The sequence below is a fragment of the Cryptomeria japonica genome, chromosome 4, assembly GCF_030272615.1.
Source record: "Cryptomeria japonica chromosome 4, Sugi_1.0, whole genome shotgun sequence".
Lineage (NCBI taxonomy): Eukaryota > Viridiplantae > Streptophyta > Pinopsida > Cupressales > Cupressaceae > Cryptomeria > Cryptomeria japonica.
This window is the reverse complement of record NC_081408.1, coordinates 703,146,361-703,173,217: the sequence shown is the minus strand read 5'-3', so window position 1 is coordinate 703,173,217 and position 26,857 is coordinate 703,146,361. Positions and strand designations below refer to the sequence as shown.

Genomic DNA, 26,857 nt, shown 5'->3' with positions numbered 1-26,857 from the left:
GAGATTATTAGAACCACACTCAAGGCCAATGGTCTTCTATGTAATTTCTCGGTTGAAATAATGACTACATTTATTCAGTTGATAAATAGACATTGAAAAAAAAAAGTGTAAACAATATGACTCCTCGAGAGCTATGGAGTGGAAGAAAACTTATTGTGGCTCATCATAAGGTATTTGGTTGCATTGATAATGCTCATATATTTCCAAGGACATTAAAGAAAATAAAATGGCAATGATGGTAAGAAATGCATTTTTATTGGCTACAATGAAGATATGATTAGTTGTAACATACAAAATCTACTAAAAAATACACACAATTTATTAAGAAATGATTTAATTTTTCGAAAAAAATGTGTGGAAATTGAGTAAAAAAGTATATCTAGAAAATCCATGAATTATGGAAACATATTAATATGTTTCATCTTATTCTACTAGCCCAAGCAACATCTTATGTTCTTCTCAAACACCTTAACCATCAATTCTTCCTTCAAGTTCACTTTCTCCTCCAATGAGGGTAAAATATCTCAAAGAAATTTATGAAAGAACTACTAATTTTGATTTCTTTACAAAGTTTTCTTTACTATTTGATTTTCAAGTAGGACCAATACAATTTAAGATGCAATAAGCCATGAAGTCTATATTAAGGCCATGGATGAGGATATCGCTTGTATTAAAATGAATGGAACAAAGGAGTTAGTAGACCCTCTAGTAAAAAAGGATCAAATTGGACAAAATGGGTTCAAAAATTAAAATATAATGCTAATGGATCCATCAAAAGACACAAAGAAAAATTGGTAGCAAAAGGCTTCTCACAAAAATGATTATAATGAAATCTATGCTCCTATGATGAGATTGGATATTTTAAGAACAAAATTTTTCGCATTGACAACACAATCTAAGTGGTTAGTACATCAATATGATGTTAGATAAGTTGTTTAAAATAGTTTCTTAAATGAAAAAATGCTTATAGAACAAATGCTATAATAGGAGGTTATAGGAAAAGGAACAAAAAAATAGGCTATTTATCTATTCAAGCAAGCACCATGAGCTTGGCTAGCAGAATGTATGAGTAGCTTTTAAAAAATTGCTTCAACAGGATCAAAAGTGAGGCTAAACTTTACATCAAATGCAAACATATTGAAAACTAGTTATGGTCTATTTATATGTTGATGATATGATTTAAATTGGCAATTCGAGAATGCTATGAAACTCATGCATTTGAAATGATATATTTGAATTCAATGTGTTATTTTCTTAGAATAAAAATAAGATGATTAAATGATAGAATTTTTATCTCACAAATAAATATGTAATTGATATACATGATAAATTTAAAATAGAAAATTACATATCCATAATCACATAATCACATTGTTGAATGCAAATTAGTTGTTGGTCAGATATGATGATAATGAAAAAAGAGATGCAACACTACATAGAAGTTTAGTTGATATTCTTATGTATCTTTCTAAGTTACTAGAGTTAAAATCATAATAAATAGACCTGTCGAGATTTATAAGTTGACGGTCTGTGACGTGTTTTTCCTGAATAAATATATTACATTATTGCGCGGTTGCTTTGAAGATCCACGCGTGGACCCGCGGCCCGCCCACAATGTTTCCCTCCAAAGCGTTTGGTTACCTGCTAAAATCCAGCTCCTGTGATTAGAAATGATGTCAACATCTGAGACAATCATTTTGAATAGCCTCCCAAATTATGAAATACAGTTGTTTTAATATGCACACAGCTAAGGCGGCCGTATGTAACAATACGCTCACACTCTTCTTCTCGCTGGAATTCCGCGTGCAATAAACCCCAACAACTAAAATATCTATCTAAATCCAAAGCGCGCTCCAACTCATCCACTCAACAACTCTGTGTGAAATTTCTTGCTACTTTCCATTCCATTCCTTACCTGTATAAAAATCCCATTGCTATTCTTCAACCATCACCATTCACCACTTCCATACTCCTACTTGTACATTTTCTACTCTTGTCCTGTGTTCCCAATGGATCTGTTATCATGTTTCCTCCTCCTAAGCCTTGTACTCTCTTCCTCCCACCTTGTTTCTGCAAATTTTTATAACGACTTTGACATCACATGGGGAAATGATCGTGCTAAGATACTGGACAATGGCCAACGCCTGCAGCTCTCTCGATCAGTCCTCAGGTGCCTGATCTCATTTGCTTGCTACACATATAATACATATATGACTTTTTTAACAGTATGCTAATTCCTCTGCCTCTTCCTGTGCTTTATTAAACCAGGTTCTGGGTTCCAATCTAAGAATGAATATCTCTTTGGCAAGATCGATATGCAAATCAAGTTGGTGGCTGGTAACTCGGCCGGCACTGTCACTGCTTACTATGTAAGTTTCTCTCTTGGTCTTCCAAACAGTCTATAGTCCCCAGATTAGTAGTGGGCTGTAGCAGGGACTTGAGTATTTATTGTCTAATAAAATGTTGATGGTTTCCAATTGCAATTGGCGCAGCTATCATCACAAGGGGATAAGCACGACGAAATAGACTTCGAGTTCCTGGGAAATCTGTCCGGAGATCCCTATATTATGCACACCAATGTTTTCTCTCAAGGCAAAGGCAATCGCGAGCAGCAATTCTACCTCTGGTTCGACCCCACAGCAGACTTCCACATTTACTCTCTGCTCTGGAATCCACAGCAAATTATGTAAGCCATGTTAATATTATCCTAGCATCATCAAGTCAATTAGTTAACATTAGCACTATAGCTATAATATATTTTCATGTTGCAGGTTTTCTGTGGATGGAACGCCGGTGAGAGTGTTCAAGAACAGCGAGGATTTGGGAGTGGCATATCCCAAGAACCAAGCGATGAGAATATACTCGAGCCTGTGGAACGCAGACGAATGGGCAACCAGAGGCGGTGCAGTGAAGATCGACTGGACCAAATCCCCCTTTGTGGCGTCTTATGGAAATTTCAAAGCAGAGACATGCTCTGCCTCTTCTGATTGCTCTGTGAATTCATGGTACGCTGCAGAGGCGTTGGAGTCGAGTGAGCAGAAGAAACATGAATGGGTGCGCAAAAACTACATGATTTATGATTACTGTTCCGACAGTAAAAGGTTTCCACAGGGCTTTCCTACTGAATGCACTCGCCAGGCGTAGGCATCAACCGTTCTCTTCAAAGGATCATCACATTATTTCATTCTTTTATTTTCAAGCTCAAAGAATCTATACTTGTAACAATTGCGATCCCACCCAAATAAAAATATATATTTTAAAAAGAGCTGTTATTCATTTCTTACCATTGAACGAGCTTCAATTTCTTTTTACTGTGGACACATATTAACAAATAGTGCAATCTTTTGTACAGCTGGGTTTATTTTTCTAGTATTCACCTATCCTATCCACACCTTATCCATGTTGTACATAGTAATAGACTCTGGTCATAGAGAATCATTTTTAGTCCATGACACAAGAAGCATCCTACTGCCTAGTAGGCAAGGTGGAATACTATCACTTTGTATACAGGTGGAGTTTGTCTATCCCTAGAAAACTTAAGTAAAAGATGATAAACAATAGAGTTTAAATAACCATGCTGATTTGCACTAGAACTAGAATCATTTAGGTACTTTGATCAAAATATTCCTAACATGATCCTTTCAAAAATGTTAATGATATTTAATGCTATCTTATGATCATCAAAGGAGTGAAACTAAATGCATTTCGATATAAATTCATTTCAATAAATTGTATACATCTTTATTAAATAAACTTATGGCAGTAAAAGAACAGAGAACCTTCAACCAATTTCTAGACTAAGGGATCGATTTTCACATTTTTCGAAATGTATTGAGACATAGTGATGGAAACAATCTTGCATACTCGTGATTTGATACCAAATGATGGAAACAATCACCAATACTCATATTCTAATACCAAATGATGACACTCTTTCACATACATACACACATAGCCACACAATCATGCTCTGATAGACTTCTTCAGCTTACTGTCAGAATAGAGAAATGGACTACAAAGGGTAACCATCTATTTCAAAACAAAGCGATAACCATTTTGAAATGCATTTCAAAACAAGGCAATCCTTTGAATATTTATTCCTACCATAAATCATTACAAGTCTCAGTCAATTAGTAGAATAGAAATGAAACTATCAAACGATATAATCTTATTTCTGCAATACATGAAAAGATGATTCCCAAAACAATTGCTTGTATTATTTACTCAAACATTCTAAAACCAAACTAAACAAGATCAATACCTTCCTTTCTCTACAACTTAGCCTTCTCTTTGTCTTTCTACAGGCCAATTCTACCTCACAATCAATGTGATTATTCCACGATCAATATGACATTTTATTTTTGATTTTTAGAGGACAAAATTTCTCCCAAGCTATCACCTCTCTGTCAGAACTCTTCCCAACCATTTTCTCTCTTTCCTCTACTTCACTCATCTTTTATTTCCCTCAAACAATTTCCATATATTGTTTCCTCATTTGATTCCTCTTAGATAGGCATAAATACTAATCTAGCACCAACGTACTTTCTTTCCACCAAACTCTTTACCCCAAACTGGCCTGCCATGCCAGATGACATTCTTCCTACTCAAACCTCCTCTTTGTCTGGTGTCTTTCACCTTCCTGTGTTGTCTGGTCTGTGTGACCTCTCCTCTCTACCCATCAGTCTCCTTTCCTGCATGTCCATGTAACTATTTCATCTTTCCATCTCCATTGATGGATCAACCCCTCTTTGCCTCTAATGTTCATAACCAATTCTTTCTATCCCTTCCTTTACCTCCAAACTATTCCACTTTATCTACTCTAACCATTAATCTTCCAGCTATCCTCATTCGTTCACTTCCTCCTATCGAAGGCAACTATATTGACTACCCAATTTCTTGCCCATGTGGTGATAGGATTTGCCTTTACCTAAATTGATTCTTGCTAATAAGATTGAAATAAAAAAAATTAAAAAAAATTAAAAATTAAAGAGAATAACCCGATGCCCCTACATCACATAGATATGGTGAAACCTGATGGATAATTGAATGTATAGGGATAGGTGCATGTATGGTGCAGCCATGGATTGGAGGATCCCCAAAGAGGAAGTCTGGTCCATGTAGCAAGATCAAAACAACACAATACAACACGAGAGAGAGAGAGAGAGAGAGAGAGAGAGAGAGAATGCCAGATCAGGTGTTGATCAATTCATTGATTCAAATGCAATTGTCGGTAACATTCGGCTTACATGCAGGAAACTGCCTTATTACAGAAATACATCCATATGCATCAATGCGGAAGAAAACATCATATTCAAATTACAATTTAATTTTCTATATCCTCCATCCTCTATCTTCTACGATCAAACACATCATTATATAACATTCGAGAACGTCTGGGTCAGCCAAGAAAGATCACATTCCCCAAAGAAAGGAAAATGAAACATGTAGATAGGTCGGCCCAAAGATGAGATGAAAATCCTCCGAAAAAGAATCACCATAAAGTGCGGACCAACAAGAGGGTTAGTTGGGCATCGAAGATAATCCCACACATGATAAGTTAGCTCCACAAATCAAGGAATGGCTCTGCAAGATCCAGGAACACCAACTAGTTATTAAGCTCAAGCATCCGGGGGAAACAAAAAATTGCCAGCCAATCCACAAGCGATAACTTGCTGGAAAGAGAGCCAAATGAAACACGTATCCAGAACAAGAAAGATGAACAAGAATGAAGTTGAAATCTAGCTCCACAAGAGAAATGATCAATGCCAAGGTATCCAGTAACTCTCAGAAACAAAACTGCTGAAAAGAACAAAGAAACTAAAAGGAAATATTTTTGGGTGATGCAAGATTGCCAAGAACCAGGGATGCTCCTGCATCAAACATCTAGGGTTAACGAAAAGTGAGTCCCTCACTTTATAGGGGCTAGAGGAAAACCAAGACGATCTACCTCAGCCTGAGAAATCCAAGAAGAATCCTCAACTGGTCTACCTTTCCACATCACAAGATACTCTCTGTACTGATTACTGCATGTGCTCTTACTGACTCTTCTATCCAAAACTTCTTCAATCTCATCTGGTTTCTTCTCAGGAAACCGCTTCAATTCCGGTTAACTGTCACTGAGTTCTGCTTCATGATATTGATAAAGATGCAATATTGAAAATAGGTGATATGTCCAGGGTGTTCGATAGATCCACTTCGCATGCATTACCCAAATCAAATTTCCTCAAGAACTTACACGGTCCAAACTTCTTCATCCTCAACTTATTATATGTTCCAACAAGAAATCTTACCTTTCTCCGATATACCATCACTTCATCTCCAACTTCAAATTCATTATGTCTTATTCTCTCATCTTCCTTCTCCTTATATTTCTGGTTCATATCTTCCAAATACCGCTTTACCTCTGAATGTAATGCCTCAATATGATCTGCAAATGTTTCTTCTTCTGCACTTCTCTTAGCTTCATGATTGATATCTTTCAATTCTTAAACTCCCTTAGGATTCTAATGCAAGAGCACCGGTCTAGTTCTAAACGGTTGAGCAATTTTTAGTGGAATTGCTTTAGATTGTGACATTTCTTCTTGTTTGAGTGTTTAGCGTTGTGGTTTTGGGTTTATTCCCTTGTGTTCGTAGTCTTTGTCATGTTCGAGTTTCATGGCATTTGGATTTAATCTCGGTTGATGTGTTCTTACAGGTTAGTTTGGCAGTGTGTTGAGCGAAGTTGGATCGGGTTGCGGTTGATCTCCATGAATTGCGGATCATTGATTTATGTTTCTTGTGCCGTGTCCGATGTTCCCAGAGGGCCACACATTGTTTTATGCATTTTGGAAGTTGCTCTTAGTGATTTGAGCCGACATGTTATATTTGCACGTTTCATGAACCGGTTGGTCTTTGGGCCGACTTTATTAAGTTGTAATTATTTGCGGGCGATATAAATGGAGGTGTGCAAATCATTTGAGAGGACATAAGTTAGAAGATTGAAGACAGAGTTTAGAGATCAAGCAAATATGTAGATCCGACAAGATTCTGATCCGGTGGACTGAGGCTGGAAGGCTGAGGTCTGGATTAGGGTAGAACCAGCAGACTGTTTCCGAAGGCTAATCTGACATGTGGATGATCTGCAGATCTTCTAATTGTGTTGTAAGCATTATTTGTATCCTAGACTGCGATCCGACATGTGGCATTTATAATTCTTTAGAGTGTAATAAGATTTATTCATATTAATTACAGGTTATGTATTATGTGTTGTTACCAGTTGTTCTTTCTGTAATTTTTGGCATTGTGTTGTCAGTTACTAGTATATCTTGAATGGTATTTTGTGTTAGGCTACAAGGATGGGTTGTCCTTCATTGGATCTCCGTACGTTGACTGCATCAGATTCACTCCGGTAACTATCTCAAATGGTGTCTTTCTTGTACTCCGGTTTACTTAATTATTATATGCAAACTCTACCTGTGCCAATAGCAAATCCCAACTTCCGAGTTTATCTCCACTCAAACATCTCAACAAATTCCCCAAATTCCATTTCGCAACCTCTGTCTATCCATCTGTTTGTGGGTGAAACGTAGAACTAAACTTCAAATATGTCTTCATCTTCTTCCAAAATGTCCTCCAAAAGTAACCAACAAACTTAGTATCTCTGTTTGAAACAATGCTCTTTGGTAACCCATGCAATCTCACAACTTCTTTGAAAAATAGATCTGCTACATGAACTCCATTTGTTGTCTTCTTACAAGGTATAAATATGCCATTTTTGAAAATCTATCCACCACCACAAATATAGAATCATTTCCTCTTTGAATCTTTGGTAATCCCAATATGAAATCCATGCTTATATCTTCCCAAGGTCTCCCCGGTACTGACAAAGGTTTATATAATCTGGTATTCTGACTACTTCCTTTTGCAACTTGACAAATTCTGCAAATCTGAACAAATTTCCTGACATCCTTACGAATCTGAGGCCAAAGTAATTCTCACTCACCAAAGAGACTGTCTTATCAATCCCGAAATGTACTGCCAATCCTCCACTATGTTTCTCCTTGATCAAATTGTCTCTCATAGAACTAAGGGGTATACACAACTGATTTCTCCTAAACAACATATCATCCTGAATGAAATAATCCAACCACTTACTCCAGTTTGCAACAACGGGTTTAGCACAAGCTCTCCAAGGTTCTACAAAATCAGGGTCTTTCGCATACAGGGTCTTCAATTCATCAAATCCCAATATTGCAACTCTCATATCTGTTATCAAATTTCATCTTCTACTCAAGAAATCAATGACCTTATTTGACTTTCCACTTCGGTGTTTTAAAACAAAGTATAACTCTGCATAAACTCAACCCATCTCATATGTCTCTGATTCAACTTACTCTGAATGATCAAATACTGCAAAGCTTGATGATCCATGTACAACACAAACTCCTTAGGCAATAAATAGTGTCTCCACTTCTTCAAGGCTTGAATTATGGCATAACACTCTTGATCATACACTAAATATCTTCTTCTTGCATCATTCAAATTCTCACTGAAATATGCTACAGGTCTTCCTTCCTGGGTTAACACAACTCCAATTGCACTTCCACTAGCATCACAATCCACCTGAAAGAGTTTACTGAAATCCGGCAAGGCTAACATAGGTTGCTCAGTCACCTTTTGCTTCAACAATTCAAACCTCTAGTTTGCTCCAGCTGTCCACTTGAAATCCTTCTGGTCTCCCCTCATTGTCTCAGTCATAGGGCTACAAATTGCACTGAAATTTCTGATTAACTTCTGGTAGAACCTAGCCATTCCATGAAGTGGTCTTACCTAGGTTAGTGCAGGATCAAGGGGGCCCAAAAAGTGGCGATGTGAAAAAAATAGCCTTCCTCACTCGCCTAAAAACGCGAAAATCCATGTTGACTTTTTGCTTGGCCTAGGTGTCAGTACACCTTGGCTTGGTAATTACCTATGCAAATTGGATATCAGATAAAATCGGATATCCGATTTTTATTTGTAATTTTAATTTAAAATATATATTATATGTTACGTATTATATAATACGTATTATATTATATATAATATAATATTATATTATATTATATATTATAAAATATTGTATAATATTATATATTATAATATAATATAATATAATATAATATTATATTATATTATATTATATTATATTATATAATATAATATTGTAATATATTATATATTATATAATATTGTATTATATTATATATAATATAATATAATATAATATAATATAATATAATATAATATAATATATAATATAATATAATATAATATAATATAATATAATATAATATAATATAATATTATATTATATTATAATATATATAATATAATACAATACGTATTATATAATATAATAATATATTATTATATTATATATGTTATTTAAAAATAATTTAAGTGTTGAAATCGGATATCCGATTTTATCAGATATCCAATTTTCTGAGACTTTTATATTTAGACAGCGACAGTCCCGTGAGTCATTTTTAACTCACGAGTCACGCGAATTTGTCAAAATCCGATATCCGCTCCATCCGATATCCGGTTTTTTGACAAAAAATTGCTAAAAAATTGATTTAGAGGTAAGAATTTTGTCGTTTTGAATTATTTTCATTCATTTTTTGTATTTTTTGTGAATGTTTATTTGATTTTTCATTGAAAATATGGGTTTTTTCATGAAAACTAGGTTTTTTTTAAATCAAATACCTAATTGTTTAAATTTGTTAACTAAATTTAATTGTTTACATTCAATAAGGTTAAAAATGGGAGATAACAATGAAAACACTGACCAACCACAACTGCAACAACCAAACCCTCATTTGCCAAACCCCCCTTCAATTCAAGATTTGATTGCACAAAATTTGAATGAATTGAGGGGGATTGCAGGAGTATATCATAGGATCCCTCATCTAAACCCATTGTTTGATCCTCTCACATCGATCGTAAAAAGTATGGAAACCATGACTGAGGAGCACGATGCCGCCCTTTTGTGGTGAGATTCTATGAAGGAAAAATAAGCAGATGGCTTGTCGTATAAGGATATCAAGGATCTTGAGATATCCAAAGCCGAAATCGCCTCATTGTTTGTCAATCCCCGTACTGGTCAGTCTGTAGATCCCAAAAAAACAAAACTTTCTATCAAATGGTGCACAAATGATGGGATTGTGAAAAACTTTTGGGATCGTTGGTGGATGGTTTTCGACAAACCACCCAACAACAATCTTGATATCCCCTTCTATTTCATAAAAAAATTGTATGCTGAGTTTGTTTTACAGAAACATGTGAACTACTTTGACATCCAACCTTTCCAGGGTGTAGGTTTAGGTATGCCCCAAAATAGACCTGGGGCAGTCAGAGTAGTCCAGGGCCCATATGTCCCCCCTCCTCCTGTTGATCCCCCACCTGCAATTCAGCATCCTGATATCATTTGTGAGGTGGCTTCACGGACCATATCGGCTATTCACTCTTTGAGTAGCCTTTTGGTTTCTCAGGCTACGTCAATAGCTCAGCCTACTTTTGATGGTAGCGGTGCATCGGGTGGTGCTGACACGTCATCCTCAGCTCCACACATATGCGTGCCACATAGTTGTGTCATGTGTGGGCACATATGCTTGGGTCCAGTTGGACAACCCTTTGATCCTGTTGTCGATAGTGCAGATTACGAGGTGCATGAGATGCATGATGCACCAGAGGTTATTACACAGACTGGAGGATACCCTGGGGAGTCCTCACATGCTAGAGGCGAGGAGGCACCGTCATCATACATTGATGATGTATTGGTAAGATTTGTGTTTTCACAGTTCATGTTATATTTTAATTAAATATTTATAAATTAGATAATATTAAGTACTAATTTTTATTTACATGGTCTATTTAATAGTTGATGACCGAGGATGAGTTGAGACAGATTCAGGAGGGCACCTTGTCAGCCATTTCATTTGGCCTTGATAGCTTGACAGTACATATATTATTGCACCAAGTCATTTGTATTTTATTGTACATACATGCTCATCATTTATATTTGTATTAATTAGATTATGCAGTAACTTGCATGTATATCTTATTTTACTCTTGTAGGGCACAAGCAACACGAGTGCGGTGCAGTGTGATCTAGGATCTAGTAGTGCAATTGGAGACAAGGGAAAGGTAATTGAATGCAAATATGATTGAATGAATAGTTTAAATAACTTATATTGATTATACATGTCTAGACATAGATTGATAGTTTCATATACTTGTTGTGTATATATACAGAGAATCCTTGGCTTCACATCCTTGATGACTACACCCAGTATACCTGAAGAAGAAGAAGAGATGCCTCGAGTAGATGTGTGTTTATTTTATTTTTTGATTAGTAGATATAATTTGTTATTATCAGTGACAATTATATGCTAACTTGTATCAATGTCATGTTTCTAAACATATGTAGGTTGTTTATGAAAATATTCAAAACATACCTCCTCTATCGAAGACATACATCAAGAGTCCTGCAAAGTTGAAGAGAAAACGTGGAGATGAGGTAAACATGAATAGTTCAATTAAATAGTTCATTTTTATGTTAACTTTTCGAATGTGAATTATATAATATAACTAATATTAATCGTGGTTTGTTTTTCTTGTGTAGGATCCTTCAGAGCCGAGCAGTGCGGCGAAGAGGATCGATTTTGATGATCCATCAACAACTTAGGATGTTATAGATAGTTTTGGGATGCTTACATGTCTAGTTGGCATGTATATTTTGTATATGGACATACATTCACATATTTAGACATACATTTTGTTTCAGTTGGTGTTTATGCCATATTTGTGTATGGACATACATTTGTAATCATTCGACATTTTTATATATACAAAAGTTGATATTCTATCACATAAATTGTTGCTCATCTGTGTGTGGTGTTATCATGGAAATCTTTAATCTTCATTCCAATAATTAACAATGGTTAATAATGGTTATTTAATGAACAATACAATTCATTTCATTTCATCGTAAGTGTTGTTTTTATAATGAACAATATAATTCATTTAATGAACAATACAATACAATTTATTTAATGAACAATACAATTCATTTAATCAACAATACAATAAAATTCATTCAATGAACAATACAATTCATAAACAATACAATTCATTTAATGAACAATACCCTATGCATGCTCCTGTTTTGCCCCCCCACTCGATCAAACGCTCGAGGTCATACCCTACCGACATCGTCCCTTGAGCGCCCTAAGTGCTCAAAATTGTCAAACTTTCACGGGCCCTAACTTGGAATCTGTGGCACCTGCAAATGATCCATTTGAACCTACGGGGCCACAAGAGGTGTCCCTACAAAAGCCTATCTCGGTTTTTCAAGTTTCCCTACGGTTTTATTAGGGCAGCAATTTTTTGGTTGGCAAAAAATCGTCAGTCTCACTCAATGGAATGTATTCGCGTGGCTAATTTCTCGTTCAGCTCATCACGATGATGAACCGTCAGCTCTGACATGTCCAGTTAGGCATAATTACCCTACGCATGCTCCTATTTTGCCCCCCCACTCGATCGAACGCTCAGGGTCATACCCTACCGGTGTCATCCCTTGAGCACCCTAAGTGCTCAAAATTGTCAAACTTTGACGGGCCCTAACTCGGAATCTGTGGCACCTGCAAACAATCCGTTTGAACCTACGGGGCCACGAGAGGGGTCCCTACAAAAGCCTATCTCGGTATTTCAAGTTGCCCTACGGTTTTATTAGGGCAGCAATTTTTTGGTTGGCGAAAAAATCGTCAGTCTCACTCAATGGAATGTTGTTGCCTGGTCAATTTCTCGTTCAGCTTGTTGCGATGATGAACCGTTGGCTCTGACATGTCCAGTTAGGCATAATTACCCTATGCATGCTCCTATTTTTCCCCCCCACTCGATCAAACGCTCGAGGTCATGCCCTACTGGCATCGTCCCTTGAGCGCCCTAAGTGCTCAAAATTGTCAAACTTTGACGGGCCTTAACTCAGAATCTGTGGCACCTGCGAACGATCCGTTTGAACCTATGGGGCCACGAGAGGGGTCCCTACAAAAGCCTATCTCGGTATTTCAAGTTACCCTATGGTTTTATTAGGGCAGCAATTTTTTGGTTGGCAAAAAAATCGTCAATCTCACTCAATGGAATGTTGTCGCCTGGTCAATTTCTCGTTCAGCTCGTCACGATGATGAACCGTCGGCTCTGACATGTCCAGTTAGGCATAATTACCATACACATGCTCCTATTTTTCCCCCCTACTCGATCGAACGCTCAGGGTCATACCCTACCGACGTCGTCCCTTGAGCGCCCTAAGTGCTCAAAATTGTCAAACTTTGACGGGCCCTAACTTGGAATCTGTGGCACCTGCGAACGATCTATTTGAACCTACGGGGCCATGAGAGGGGTCCCTACAAAAGCCTATCTCGGTATTTCAATTTGCCCTACTATTTTATTAGGGCAGCAATTTTTCGGTTGGCAAAAAAATCGTCAGTCTCACTCAATGGAATGTTGTCACCTGGTCGATTTCTCGTTCAACTTGTCACGATGATGAACCGTCAGCTCTGAAATGTCCAGTTAGGCATAATTACCATACGCATGCTCCTTTTTTGCCCCCCCACTCGATCGAACGCTTGGGGTCATACCCTACCGGCGTCGTCCCTTGAGCGCCCTAAGTGCTCAAAATTGTCAAACTTTGACGGACCCTAACTTGGAATCTGTGGCACCTGTGAACGATCCGTTTGAACCTACGGGGCCATGAGAGGGGTCCCTACAAAATCCTATCTCGGTATTTCAAGTTGCCCTATTGTTTTATTAGGGTAGCAATTTTTCGGTTGGCGAAAAAATCGTCAGTCTCACTCAATGGAATGTTGTCGCCTAGTCGATTTCTCATTCAGCTCGTTGCGATGATGAACTGTCGGCTCCGACATGTCCAGTTAGGCATAATTACCCTACGCATGCTCCTATTTTTTCCCCCCACTCGATCGAACGCTCGAGGTCATACCCTACCGATGTCGTCCCTTGAGCGCCCTAAGTGCTCAAAATTGTCAAACTTTGACGGGCCCTAACTTGGAATCTGTGGCACCCGCGAATGATCCGTTTCAACCTACAAGGCCACGAGAGGGGTCCCTACAAAATCCTATCTCGGTATTTCAAGTTTCCCTACGGTTTTATTAGGGCAGCAATTTTTCGGTTGGCGAAAAAATCGTCAGTCTCACTCAATGGAATGTTGTCGCCTGGTCGATTTCTCGTTCATCTCATCGCGATGACGAACCGTTGGCTCCAACATGTCCAATTAGGCATAATTACCCTACGCATGCTCCTGCTTTGCCCCCCCCCCACTCGATCCGACACTCGGGGTCATACCCTACGCATGTGACATCCATGAAGGGATATGAAGGGATATTTTGTAAACAATCAGAAACCTTTAATGATAATCAAGTTGAAGCTTTGAGATTTATGCAATATGGTTCAAGTCCAAAACTGTACCCTGAGAGCATTTTGATTTTACTTATGTCTTGTGTATTATAATAAAGACCAATTTGCCAATGTGACATCTTCATATAAGAGAAAAACTTCATTTTATCTCAATACAGTTGTACCTGTTTCATTATTAGAAAAAATAAATATACAAAGATCTGTTATTAGTATCCTCTAGATTATGGATTTGAATTGATGTTCTCAATTAGTTATTATCTGTTCAACTTTTCTTCATAAGGCACAACCATCTAGTGGTTATCATATGAGGACAACCATCCATGACTTTCAAAGTAATTGATATTTATTCCTACACCTCACACTCACAAGATTAATAATAAAATGACATTTATGATTCATCAAATGCTGACAAAGTCTAATCAAAGTTCAACTTCAAGATGTATACAACATATCATATTCAACTTCAAGATGCATACAACTTACCATATTCAAGCTCATGCCAACCACCACTTGGATATTGTTATATGTCGATTAAAGTACAATATATGTAATAAAACCATATAGTCTTACAAAAAAGCCATCATAGACCATCTATGTCGATTAAAGTACAATTCATTTGTAACAGGGGCATACTCACAATCTGAAGTTGCAAAGCCCTGTGGGAAGCATCAAACTAGAAATTTATTAATCTGACTCATACTACTGTCGAAAGCATTAAAGATGCTACTGCTAGAGAACACCATGCTGCATTGTGGAGAGAATATTAGGTGCATCTGATGTCAGCATCTGAAAATGAAACAATGTTATTCAATTGCCAAAATCTAACTGACTTTATTTTATAAACCATTAATGAATAAAAATAGACAAGGTTACCTGAGTGAAAGTTTGATGACCACTTTGACTAGTAGGTGTTGATGTTGAAGGCCCAACATTAACCTATTTACCTGACTATCAATGTCAAATGTTTGATTCAATAGATCATCTGTCATGACAATTTGATCCACTGCAGATGTGTCCTGGCCACATGCATTTGAATCATCTTCATGATAATAAATACAACAAGACCCACAATTTAATCTCATTAATGCACAAAGGAATATGTACCATCACCAAGAGAGGGTCTCGTCAACAACGAATGATCTAGCATGAACCTGTATTTTTAAGAATTGTTAGTCTACACATAAAATGCATGGATGAACATAACGGATTTATGATAATCACTTCAATTGGAATGCATGATAATAAATGAAAAGGTGGGATCATATACCATAAAAATACATCCCTTCAAATTATATCAACAAAACCCACTATGTTGACGCAAAAATCGTAATGTGATACTGTTGTATATCATCAAAAAATACCTTCATGAGCATAAAGGTTATGCGATAATTATATCATAAAAAATTATCAAATAGTGTTCTCTAATAACAAAAATTGTAAAGCTCATAAAATGCATGACAATAAGTCGTGTTGCAAAAATACGTCCCTTCCAATTATATCGAGTGTACTCGCTATGCGCATGCAAAAACCGTGTTGCCTAAAAAAAACGTTCATCAATAGACCTGCATTTTGAACACATCCTTAATATACACATAACAAACTTGAACATTAAGGTTTAATGATCATTTTTTGAAATGAAATGCATGATAAAAAAATAAGGCACCATTAAAGACCTACTACTCAAGTGTGCCTGAAGGGTCATCTCTTTGTTTAAGAGTATCCAGTATTGCTTCATGATCAGTAGTAGTCACTGTCCATAGCTCTTTGGTCTTCGGTTTTGCTTGATGCTTCAACAACTTGACATTTGTAGCTATAATAAGGTGTGAATACATTATAATGGTTTTGTGTCTCTCATAGTCTTCAAATCCAGGTATGCCATTCTTTCTAATCATGTATGTTCGCAACCAAGTTCCCACAACAACAACTGAACCTATAGGATATGTGAACCCATCATCATCTGTCACTGGTTGTGTTAGCTTTTCTTTTCCCTGTACACATCGTGCCAACCAATATTCTAATCTCTCTTCATTCTCTTGCGGTGCAACAACTGCAAAAACATGTCCTGGTTGTACAAGATCTGATAGATGATCATACTCAAGTGAACTTTCCATGTCATCGTTTGACAAGGATATTGTTTGAGATAAACGAGTTAGATAGTGGGGAACCCACGTATCAACCCACTCACTTGACTCGCACTGATCCCAATCACACCGAAGACAACTCTGACAAAAACAAGCCAACGCTCGTGTCCAAATGGTCCATGTACTTGCATCCGAGCTGAGAAATGAATGCATCTTTGAATAATCTTTAATTGTTTGACAATCCAATCTATCTCCCACTGTTCCCTCCTCAACCAACCAAAAGAATCTGCTCACTACTGAATCAAGAGTACCTCCATGTGACAATGCTGAACTACACCAATCAACAATAGAACGTGCATCAAAGAAATTTGCACCTGAAATCCTCAATTGCTCCTTAACTAGAGCTCTCTTCAAACATGCACCTGCTCCATCATGCTCTCCCTTCCCATGCCCCGCCTCAAAAAAACACCAACTATGAGGTATATGCCTCTCCACATGCATTCTACTCAACCAATAAAACATGCGTGCATTCTTGAATTGACCCGTACAGTTATCTGACCATATTATATGTCGGTCAATTGCAATATCTTTCTCATGCAAGAACTCAAAAAAATTCTCGAAAGAATGTTGCACATACTCGGAGGAGTGTGATCTATCGTCGCTCATATAAAAATGATACTCCCTGATTATCTTCCTGTCCTCTTCTGTACTATCAGGAGCATGTCTATATGTAATGTGAACAAAAATAGCAATCTGGACTGAATTGTAGTACTGAGACTGTACCTCATTCTGTGGTTGCAATGTATAGTTCTCTGCAAAATCAACCACCGATACAATAGTGCCAATCAGGAAAGAGTTCTTACACATCCTGAACTGTTGATCCAACCACTGAGACCTATGGGTGTGCCTTGCATACTTGTAGAAAAGATTTTCCTTAAAATCCAAAATAAAATCAGCAATACTCACTTCTCTTGAGACTAATTCGCATCTAGAACCTTCACCTCCACTCTTCACAGTATATTTCACTGTCTCGTATCTTTTTTTCTCAACATAATTATTCCAAACTCATGTTCGTTGCCCTCATGAAAACATGAAACAAACTTTGACAACCCACCGCATTCTGAGCACTTCTCATTCAAACAATAATTTCTATAGAAATAGCAGCCATCATCTCTAGGGCATAAAAATAGATCTTGCAAGTCTCTTGATGATCTCAGAAATAAAATTGCACCACACTCTTGCAACATCTCATTAGTATGCATCGTAGAACGAATATGACATAAAAGTTCATGGTACATTGAAAACTCCACATGGTACTTGCAACAACAGGTATTGGGAATCTTAAGAGGAACACAATAAAATGGTTTCAAAGATTCAAAGGCCCTTTCTGATATTTGCAAAGTTGGATGTAATTCACAAAAAATTTTGTACAACATTGTTTGGCTTGATTCCAAGAAATGTTTGGGATGCGGTGTGCGGTCTCGGTTGCCAATTCTTAATTTCAAAACGTCCTTTACATTGGGTGACACTCTAGAATTAGAGTGCCAAAATTGTTGAATCTCTTCCTTCACATTGTCAGTCAACTTTCTATCAACACGTGGAAGCCTCCCACCAAATGCGCATGTATCTTGTTGAAGTGGATTGTCAAGTCTTTGTCTTCGTGCAAGTGCTCTATCCAAAGTTTTATGGTTTATGTTAAAATCAACACAAGTTTGTCTCATTTGACGAGCCTTCCTCAATTGATGGCTTACTAAGGAGGTTGTAATCACTCTTTGAGCGGCTCTCTTATCTCTTTCTTTGGTATTCTTTCCAATAGAATTGAGAGCGTCAAATAGATTTTTTGCAATAATAGAATTTCTCTCTGTTTTCTTGTTGATACGAATCTTCAATTTGTTTAGCAATGGTCTCATCTTTATCATCTTTAGCAATTGAACAAAGAGTTGGCATTGCTCGGTCAATGTCTTATTGCTAAAATTTTGGTTGAAAAGTTTTGTAGCCCACAACCAAACGGTTCTTGTTGACCTCTTGCCTTCAAGACTCGCAATAATGTTCTCATCGATTTCAAATAACCATTTTGGGGTTCTTGAAGGTCTTGGATTTGGAATTTTTCTTTCATCCATGAGAGGCTCTTCATTTCTAAAGTAATTAGGTGTTACATATGGTTCACTTGGTGAGGCAATTCCACCTTCAATGTTAAAGTTTTCCACATTTTCACCTCCTATGTCAAAATTTTCCACATGTTGAGCATTTTCATTATCACTTTCAACATTTTCAAAATTTTCAATATTTTCACTTTCAAAATCTACATTTTCATTTTCAATAACTTGTGGCACATTTTCCACATGTTGAGCATTTTCATTATCACTTTCAACATTTTCAAAATTTTCAATATTTTCACTTTCAAAATCTACATTTTCATTTTCAATAACTTGTGGCACATTTTCCACATGTTGAGCATTTTCATTATCACTTTCAACATTTTCAACATTTTCACTTTCAAAATCTACATTTTCATTTTCATTAACTTGTGGCACATTTTCAATTTCAATTTCCTCTTCAGTTGAAGTAACATTAGCAATATTTAACATACCTTGTCTTCTCCTCCTATGACATTCTCTATCTCTTTCTCTATACACTTCAACTTGGTCATTTGAAAGTTTTCTTTTTCGTTTAGACTTTCGACGACCACTACTCCCCATTTCCCTCCACACATACGCTCCTTCGTGATTGACAATGTAAGTTTTCACTTTAAGAATCTCCCAAAAGCACTAATTTGTCTCTAGCTATCTGCAACCCCGTGATCGTCGATAGAAAACATAGGACCCAGACTGTCGGCCCTTGGAATCAACAGAATGGCCCACAAACCCTTTTTTTTTTTGGTTTTTAGTACCAAAATCGGATATCCGATTTTAGAAAAAAAATATGTGGTCCCCAAAAAAAATTCCCGTTGCCACCATTTACGAACTAAACTGCCACATGGCAGAAATCTGATATCCGATTAAATCGGATATCGGATTTTATTGGTCATATTTTAGAGAGAGAGAGGAGGAGGAGAGGAAGAGAGGGAGAGAGAGAGAGAGAGAGGAGGAGAGGGGAGAGAGAGAGAGAGAGAGAGAGAGAGAGAGAGAGAGAGAGAGAGAGAGAGGAGAGGAGAGGGAGAGAGGGAGAGAGAGAGAGAGGAGATAAGGGTATAGGACACAATATGACCCCTAACGACATGATTTGGTGTCTTAAGGGGTCCTATGGTGTCATTAGGGGTCATATGGTGTCCATAGGGGTCATATGGTGTCTTGGGACACCATAGGACCCCTTAAGACACAATATGACCCCTTAGGACACAATATGACCCAAAGTGACCCAATATGGTGTCATTAGGGGTCATATGGTGTCTTAAGGGGTCCTATGGTGTCCCAAGACACCATATGACCCCTATGGACACCATATGACCCCTAACAATGCCATAGGACCCCTTAAGACACCAAATCATATCGTTAGGGATCATATTGTGTCATACGGGGTCGTAGGACACAATATGACCCCTAACGACATGATTTGGTGTCTTAAGGGGTCCTATGGTATCATTAGGGGTCATATGGTGTCTTGGGACACCATAGGACCCCTCAAGACACAATATGACCCCTAACGACACAATATGACCCAAAGCGACCCAATATGGTGTCATTAGGGGTCATATGGTGTCTTAAGGGGTCCTATTGTGTCCCAAGACACCATATGACCCCTATGGACACCATATGACCCCTAACGACACCATAGGACCCCTTAAGACACCAAATCATATCGTTAGGGATCATATTGTGTCGTACGGGGTTGTAGGACACAATATGACCCCTAATGACATGATTTGGTGTCTTAAGGGGTCCTATGGTGTCGTTAGGGGTCATATGGTGTCCATAGGGGTCATATAGTGTCTTGGGACACCATAGGACCCCTTAAGACACCATATGACCCCTAATGGCACCATATTCGGTCGTATGACACAATATGATCCCTAATGATATTATTTGGTGTCTTAAGGGGTCCTATGGTGTCGTTAGGGGTCATATGGTGTCTTGGGACACCATAGGACCCCTTAAGGCACAATATGACCCCTAACGACACAATATGACCCAAAGCAACCCAATATGGTGTCATTAGGGGTCATATGGTGTCCTAAGAGGTCAGAAGGGTTCATGGGACACCATATGACCCCTTTGGACACCATATGACCCCTAACGACACCATCGGACCCCTTAAGACACCAAATCATGTTGTTAGGGGTCATATTGTGTCCTACGACCCCGTAAGACATAATATGACCCCTAATGTTATGATTTGGTGTCTTAAGGGGTCCTATTGTGTCGTTAGGGATCATATGGTGTCTTGTGACACCATAAGACCCCTTAAGACACCAAATTGTGTCGTTAGGAGTCATATTGTGTCCTATGACCCCGTAAGACACAATATGACCCCTAACAACATGATTTGGTGTCTTAAGGGGTCCTATGGTGTTGTTAGGGGTCATATGGTGTCCATAGGGGTCATATGGTGTCTTGGGACACCATAGGACCCCTTAGGACACAATATGACCCCTAACGACATGCTTTGGTGTCTTAAGGGGTCCGATGGTGTCGTTAGGGGTCATATGGTGTCCATAGGGGTCATATGGTGTCCCATGAACCCTTATGACCTCTTAGGACACCATATGACCCCTAATGACACCATATTGGGTCGCTTTGGGTCATATTGTGGCCTAAGGGGTCATATTGTGTCTTAAGGGGTCCTATGGTGTCCCAAGACACCATATGACCCCTATGGACACCATATTACCCCTAATGAAACCATAGGACCCCTTAAGACACCAAATCATGTCGTTAGGGGTCATATTGTGTCCTACAACCCCGTACGACACAATATGATCCCTAACGACATGATTTGGTGTCTTAAGGGGTCCTATGGTGTTGTTAGGGGTCATATGGTGTCCATAGGGGTCATATAGTGTCTTGGGACACCATAGGACCCCTTAAGACACAATATGGCCCCTAATGACACAATATGACCCAAAGCAACCCAATATGGTGTCATTAGGGGTCATATGGTGTCTTAAGGGGTCATATGGTGTCTTGGGACACCATATGACCCCTATGGACACCATATGACCCCTAACAACACCATAGGACCCCTTAAGACACCAAATCATATCGTTAGGGATCATATTGTGTTGTACGGGGTCGTAGGACACAATATGTCCCCTAACGACATGATTTGATGTCTTAAGGGGTCCTGTGGTGTTGTTAGGGGTCATATGGTGTCTTGGGACACCATAGGACCCCTCAAGACACAATATGACCCCTAACGACACAATATGACCCAAAGTGACCCAATATGGTGTCATTAGGGTTCATATGGTGTCTTAAGGGGTCCTATGGTGTCCCAAGACACCATATGACCCCTATGGACACCATATGACCCCTAACAACACCATAGGTCCCCTTAAGACACCAAATTGTGTCGTTAGGGGTCGTATGGTCTCTCTCTCTCTCTCTCTCCCCCCTCTCTTTCTCTCCCTCTCCCTCTCTCTCCCCCCTTCTCTCTCTCTCTCTCCCCCTCTCCTTCTCTCTCTCTCTCTCTCTCTCTCTCTCTCTTTCTCTCTCTCTCTCTGCCCTCTCTCTCTCCCTCTCCCTCTCTGCCCCTCTCTCTCTCTCTCTCCCTCTCCTTCTCTCTCTCTCTCTCTCTCTCTCTCTCCCTCTCTCTCTCTCTCTCATCTCTCTCTCTCTCTCTCTCTCTCTCCTCTCTCCTCTCTCTCTCCCTCTCCCTCTCCCTCTCTCTCTCTCTCTCTCTCTCTCTCTCTCTCTCTCTCTCCTCTCTCTCTCTCCTCTCCCCCCTCCTCTCCTTCTCTCCTCTCCTCTCTCTCTCTCTCTCTCTCTCTCTCTCTCCTCTCTCTCTCTCTCTCTCTCTCTCTCTCTCTCTCTCTCTCTCTCTCTCTCTAAAATATGACTAATAAAATCCGATATCTGATTTAATCGGATATCGGATTTCTGCCATGTGGCAGTTTACTTCATAAATGGCGGCAAAGGGAAATTCATCGGGGACCGCAAATTTTTGTACAAAAATCGGATATCAAATAAAATCCGATATCCGATTTTATCTGATATCCGATTTTTGTACTCAAATTTTCAAATTTCAAATTTTGGCTTGGGAATGCTTTGGTATTAGGCTTGGAAGTTACAAGCCCAGAAAGTCAACTGAAAAAATGTGTTTTTCAGTATTCCCTAGTTTTCCAGACTTTACACTGGTGGCTGATGACATTTTTTTGTAGCCAAAATTGATAAAACGAAAAGGGTTTTTTAAGGACGTTCCCAGCTTTCCAACAATATAAGGCTTGTCTTATTTTGACTTTAGTAAATAATTATTATTTATTTTCTAATTGAATTCTAACAATAGTCCTGATTGATATATTGATTGAAAAACACTCATAACTTTCAAACGGTATAACATTTTTTGAAACCAAAACATGCATCACATCCTATGCTTCATCTACTATAGGGAAAAATTAAAAAAAATTAAATTTCATAAGGTTTTGACCAAGTTAAGGTGGTCAGACGTAGGAGTTTCTGAATTTCTGAAAAGTTGTAGTAAAAAAATCATAACTAATTATTTAATTCATAAAAAATTTAAAAAAAAATATGTGTCACATCCGGACATGAGTCTTATACTTATATTATAAATATTATTAAAAAATATTAAGATTTGATTTTGATTAGAGTGGTCAGACATATGTCTACTTCTTATTTTTTTCCTAAAATTTTAGTACCACTGCATTGAAATTTGAAATTTTCATCAAATAGGATTTTTTTTTTCCAAAAAACAACTAGTAGCTTAGAAACTACATTCAATTTTCTATATATTCTCTTCTTACATATTTTAAAAATAATGTTCACAACTTATTCAAATTTTCATGTCAAGTTGCATAACTCTGATTTTTTTGAAATTTCATTGCCACTTAAGGGCCTGTTTTGGCACACCATGATCTTGCACATACCCACCACTCCAATACTCTCTAGTGTAGTCCATTCAACAATTGCTTTCACCTTCTTAGGGTCCATTCTCAGTCCATCCGTAGATACCACAAAAACCAAATATACAAGCTCTTCCTTCAAGAAACTACACTTTTTTAGATTAATCAACAACTTCTCTTCTCTCAGCCTCTACAAAACTTGTCTCACATGCAACAAATGTTCCTCTTTTGTCTTACTGAAAATCAGAATGTCATCTAAATTTACAATCACAAACTTACCCAAGAATTTCTTCAATACCTCATTCATCACTCATAAAAGTACTTGGTGCATTAGTCAATCCAAAGGGCATTACCAACCACTCATACAATCCTTCGTTTGTCTTAAATGTTGTCATCCATTCATCACCTTCTCTGATTCTAATATGATGTTATCCACTCTTCAAATCAATCTTTGTGAAATATCTAGCTCCACTTAAACAATCCATTATGTTATCCATCCTCGGCAAAGGAAATTTGTACTTTACTATAATCTGGTTTATTGCTCTTGAATTGCTACACATCCTCCATTCTCCATTCATCTTCGGTGCCAACATAGAAGGTACTACACAAGGGCTCAAACTTTCTCTGATCATACCTTTCCTCAATAACTCCCACACTTGCCTATTCAACTCTTCATTCTTTACTGGTGTCATCCGGTGAGCTGCCTTATTAAGTAGACTAGTTTCGGGAATCAAATCCATACGATGACTTATGCTTCTCACAGGGGGTAATCCATCAAGTACATTATCTAAAATGATGTCTTAATACTCCATCAACAACTCTTTTATCTCCTTCGGTTATTCTTCCTCTGGTTTCAAATCAGGTTTCTTAGGTATCAATGCATCACACACATTTTCACTCTTCAACCCATCCAGAAAATTTCTCCCATTGACCAAACAGATTTTGACACTCATGCATATCTTACTTCTCAGGGGTTCCTCTAGAGGCAACAAAGTTTGCTTCCTCCCATTTTCAACAATAGTGTAGATATTCCTTCTCCCATCATGCATAGCCTGCCTATCATACTGCCAGGGCCTTCCCAACAAAACATGGCAAACATCCATAAGCATAATATCACATAGAATTTCATCATAGTATTCTCCTATCTTCAACTTAACCAAACATTTCTCACTTACAAAGATCTTATGATCATCCTGAATCCATGTTATTTGGTAGGGTTTAGGGAGTTTCAACCTTTGCAACTTTAGCTTATTCACCATCTCCTCTGAGGCCAAATTATCTGAACTGCCACTATCAATAATAATGTTACAACACTTACCTTCCACCTTACATCTTGTCCGGAACAAATTCTTCCTCTGCAACGGTTCCTCATCTGTCTCATTCTGGCGTAGGGCTCTTCTTATCATCAAAGCTTCACCATCCTCTGGTTTGTTCAACAATTTGGTAGGTTCTTTTTATGCAAAAGCAGTTCTTCCACCATTCTCAGTCCTCTTATTCCCTTGTCTACATTCAAAATCTTGGCATCCTTCTTCACCACACTTGAAACAGGTTCCAGTAAACTTTCTCTTATCATCTCTCTTAAAACCCTCATTCCGGTAACCACCTTGTCCAACATTCCGGTAGTAATTTCCTTCATTCCTTCAGTTTGAATTTTCATCACTCTTATCTTCTGCCTTGCCTTTATTTTATTCTAAAAAGGATCTTCCACCTTCGGTAAAGGATTGACCTCTTTGAAATCTTCCTCCTCTTCCTCTTTGTCTCTTCTCATGCCTCTTATTCAATCTTTCTTTAGCTTTTAGGGCATACTAATAAGCTTCTTCTACACTCTGCAATTTTACCATACTAATCTCATCTTGTACAAACATTCTTAAACCATTAACATACCTCATAATCTACTCAACTTCATCTTCAACATGTCCGAATTAGATATTCAACTTGTAGAACTCCTCGGCGTACTCCTTCACACTAGATTCTTCCCGCTTTAGATTCTGCAATCTCCGAGACAAATTGACTTGGTAATCTGTTGGCAAAAATTTTGCCTTCAACTTACTCACCATCCGATCCCAAGATTTAATTTTGTCCTTTCCTTTCCTCTATCTCTCAATCTACAAATATTCACACCATAAGAAAGCATGTCCCTTCAACTTTGTGCAAGCAAATTTCACTTTCTTCTCTTCACCGGTACCCTTGAAATCAAAGTATTTCTCCACCTCAGTAATCCAATCTATCAACTTATCCGAATCCAACTTACCACTATACTCTGGTGGGTTAAAGTGTGGTTTATTGTTCACATTTGTCAAAGCTCTAATCAATATTTCATCATCTTGTGCCAACTCCAGTTGACCTCCATTTTCCGGTTCAACATTATGTTCTTCTTCTTCATCACTTACATCCTCAATATGTCGACCTCTTCTCTGCGCGGTCTCAGCAACATCCAAATGAGACACAATTTGTTTCAACATGTCCATCATCACCAGATCAACATCTCTCTGGTTTCCACCTCTCACATTTCCGTTGGAATGATAAATCCGCCACCCTACAATAAAATTTAATAGGACGAATCTTCGCTCTGATACCAACTGGTGCAGCCACGGATAGGAGGATCCCCAAAGAGGAAGTCCGACCTGTGCAACAAGATCAAAACAACACAATAGAACACAAGAGAGAGAGAGAATCCCGATCGAGCATGGATCAATTCATTGATTTAAATGCAATTGTCGGTAACATTCGACTTACATGCATGCAACTGCCTTATTACAGAAATACATCCATATGCATCAATCTAGAAGAAAACATCGAATTCAAATTACAATTTACTATTCTATATCCTCCATCATCTATCTGTTACGATCAAATACATCATTATATAGCATCTGGGAACATCCAAGTCAGTCAGGAAAGATCACATTCCCCAAAGAAAGGAAAATGAAATATGTAGATAGGTCGGCCCAAAGATGAGATGAAAATCCTCTGTAAAAGAATCACCACGAGGCGCAGACCAACAAGAGGGTTAGTCGGGCATCGAAGATCATCCCACATATGACAAGTCATCTCCACAAATCAAGGAATCGCTTTGCAAGATCCGAGAACACCATCTAGTCGTTAAGCTCAAGTATCCGAGGGAAAAAGAAAATTGTCTGCCAATCCGGAAGCGATAACTTTCCGGAAAGAGATCCAAATGAAACGCGGATCCAAAACAAGAAAGATGAATAAGAATGAAGTTCAAATCTAGCTCCGCAAGAGAAATGATCAATGCCAAGGTATCTGATAACTCTCACAAACAAAACTATTGAAAAGAACAAAGAAAATGAAA

The 26,857-nt window shown here is 38.0% G+C and overlaps 1 pseudogene; it reads left to right on the top strand.

The window, feature by feature from the left end:
- The first annotated feature begins 1,928 nt into the window (after window positions 1-1,928).
- Window positions 1,929-3,286, top strand: LOC131058370 (xyloglucan endotransglucosylase protein 1-like; annotated as a pseudogene).
- The last annotated feature ends 23,571 nt before the right edge of the window (window positions 3,287-26,857 follow it).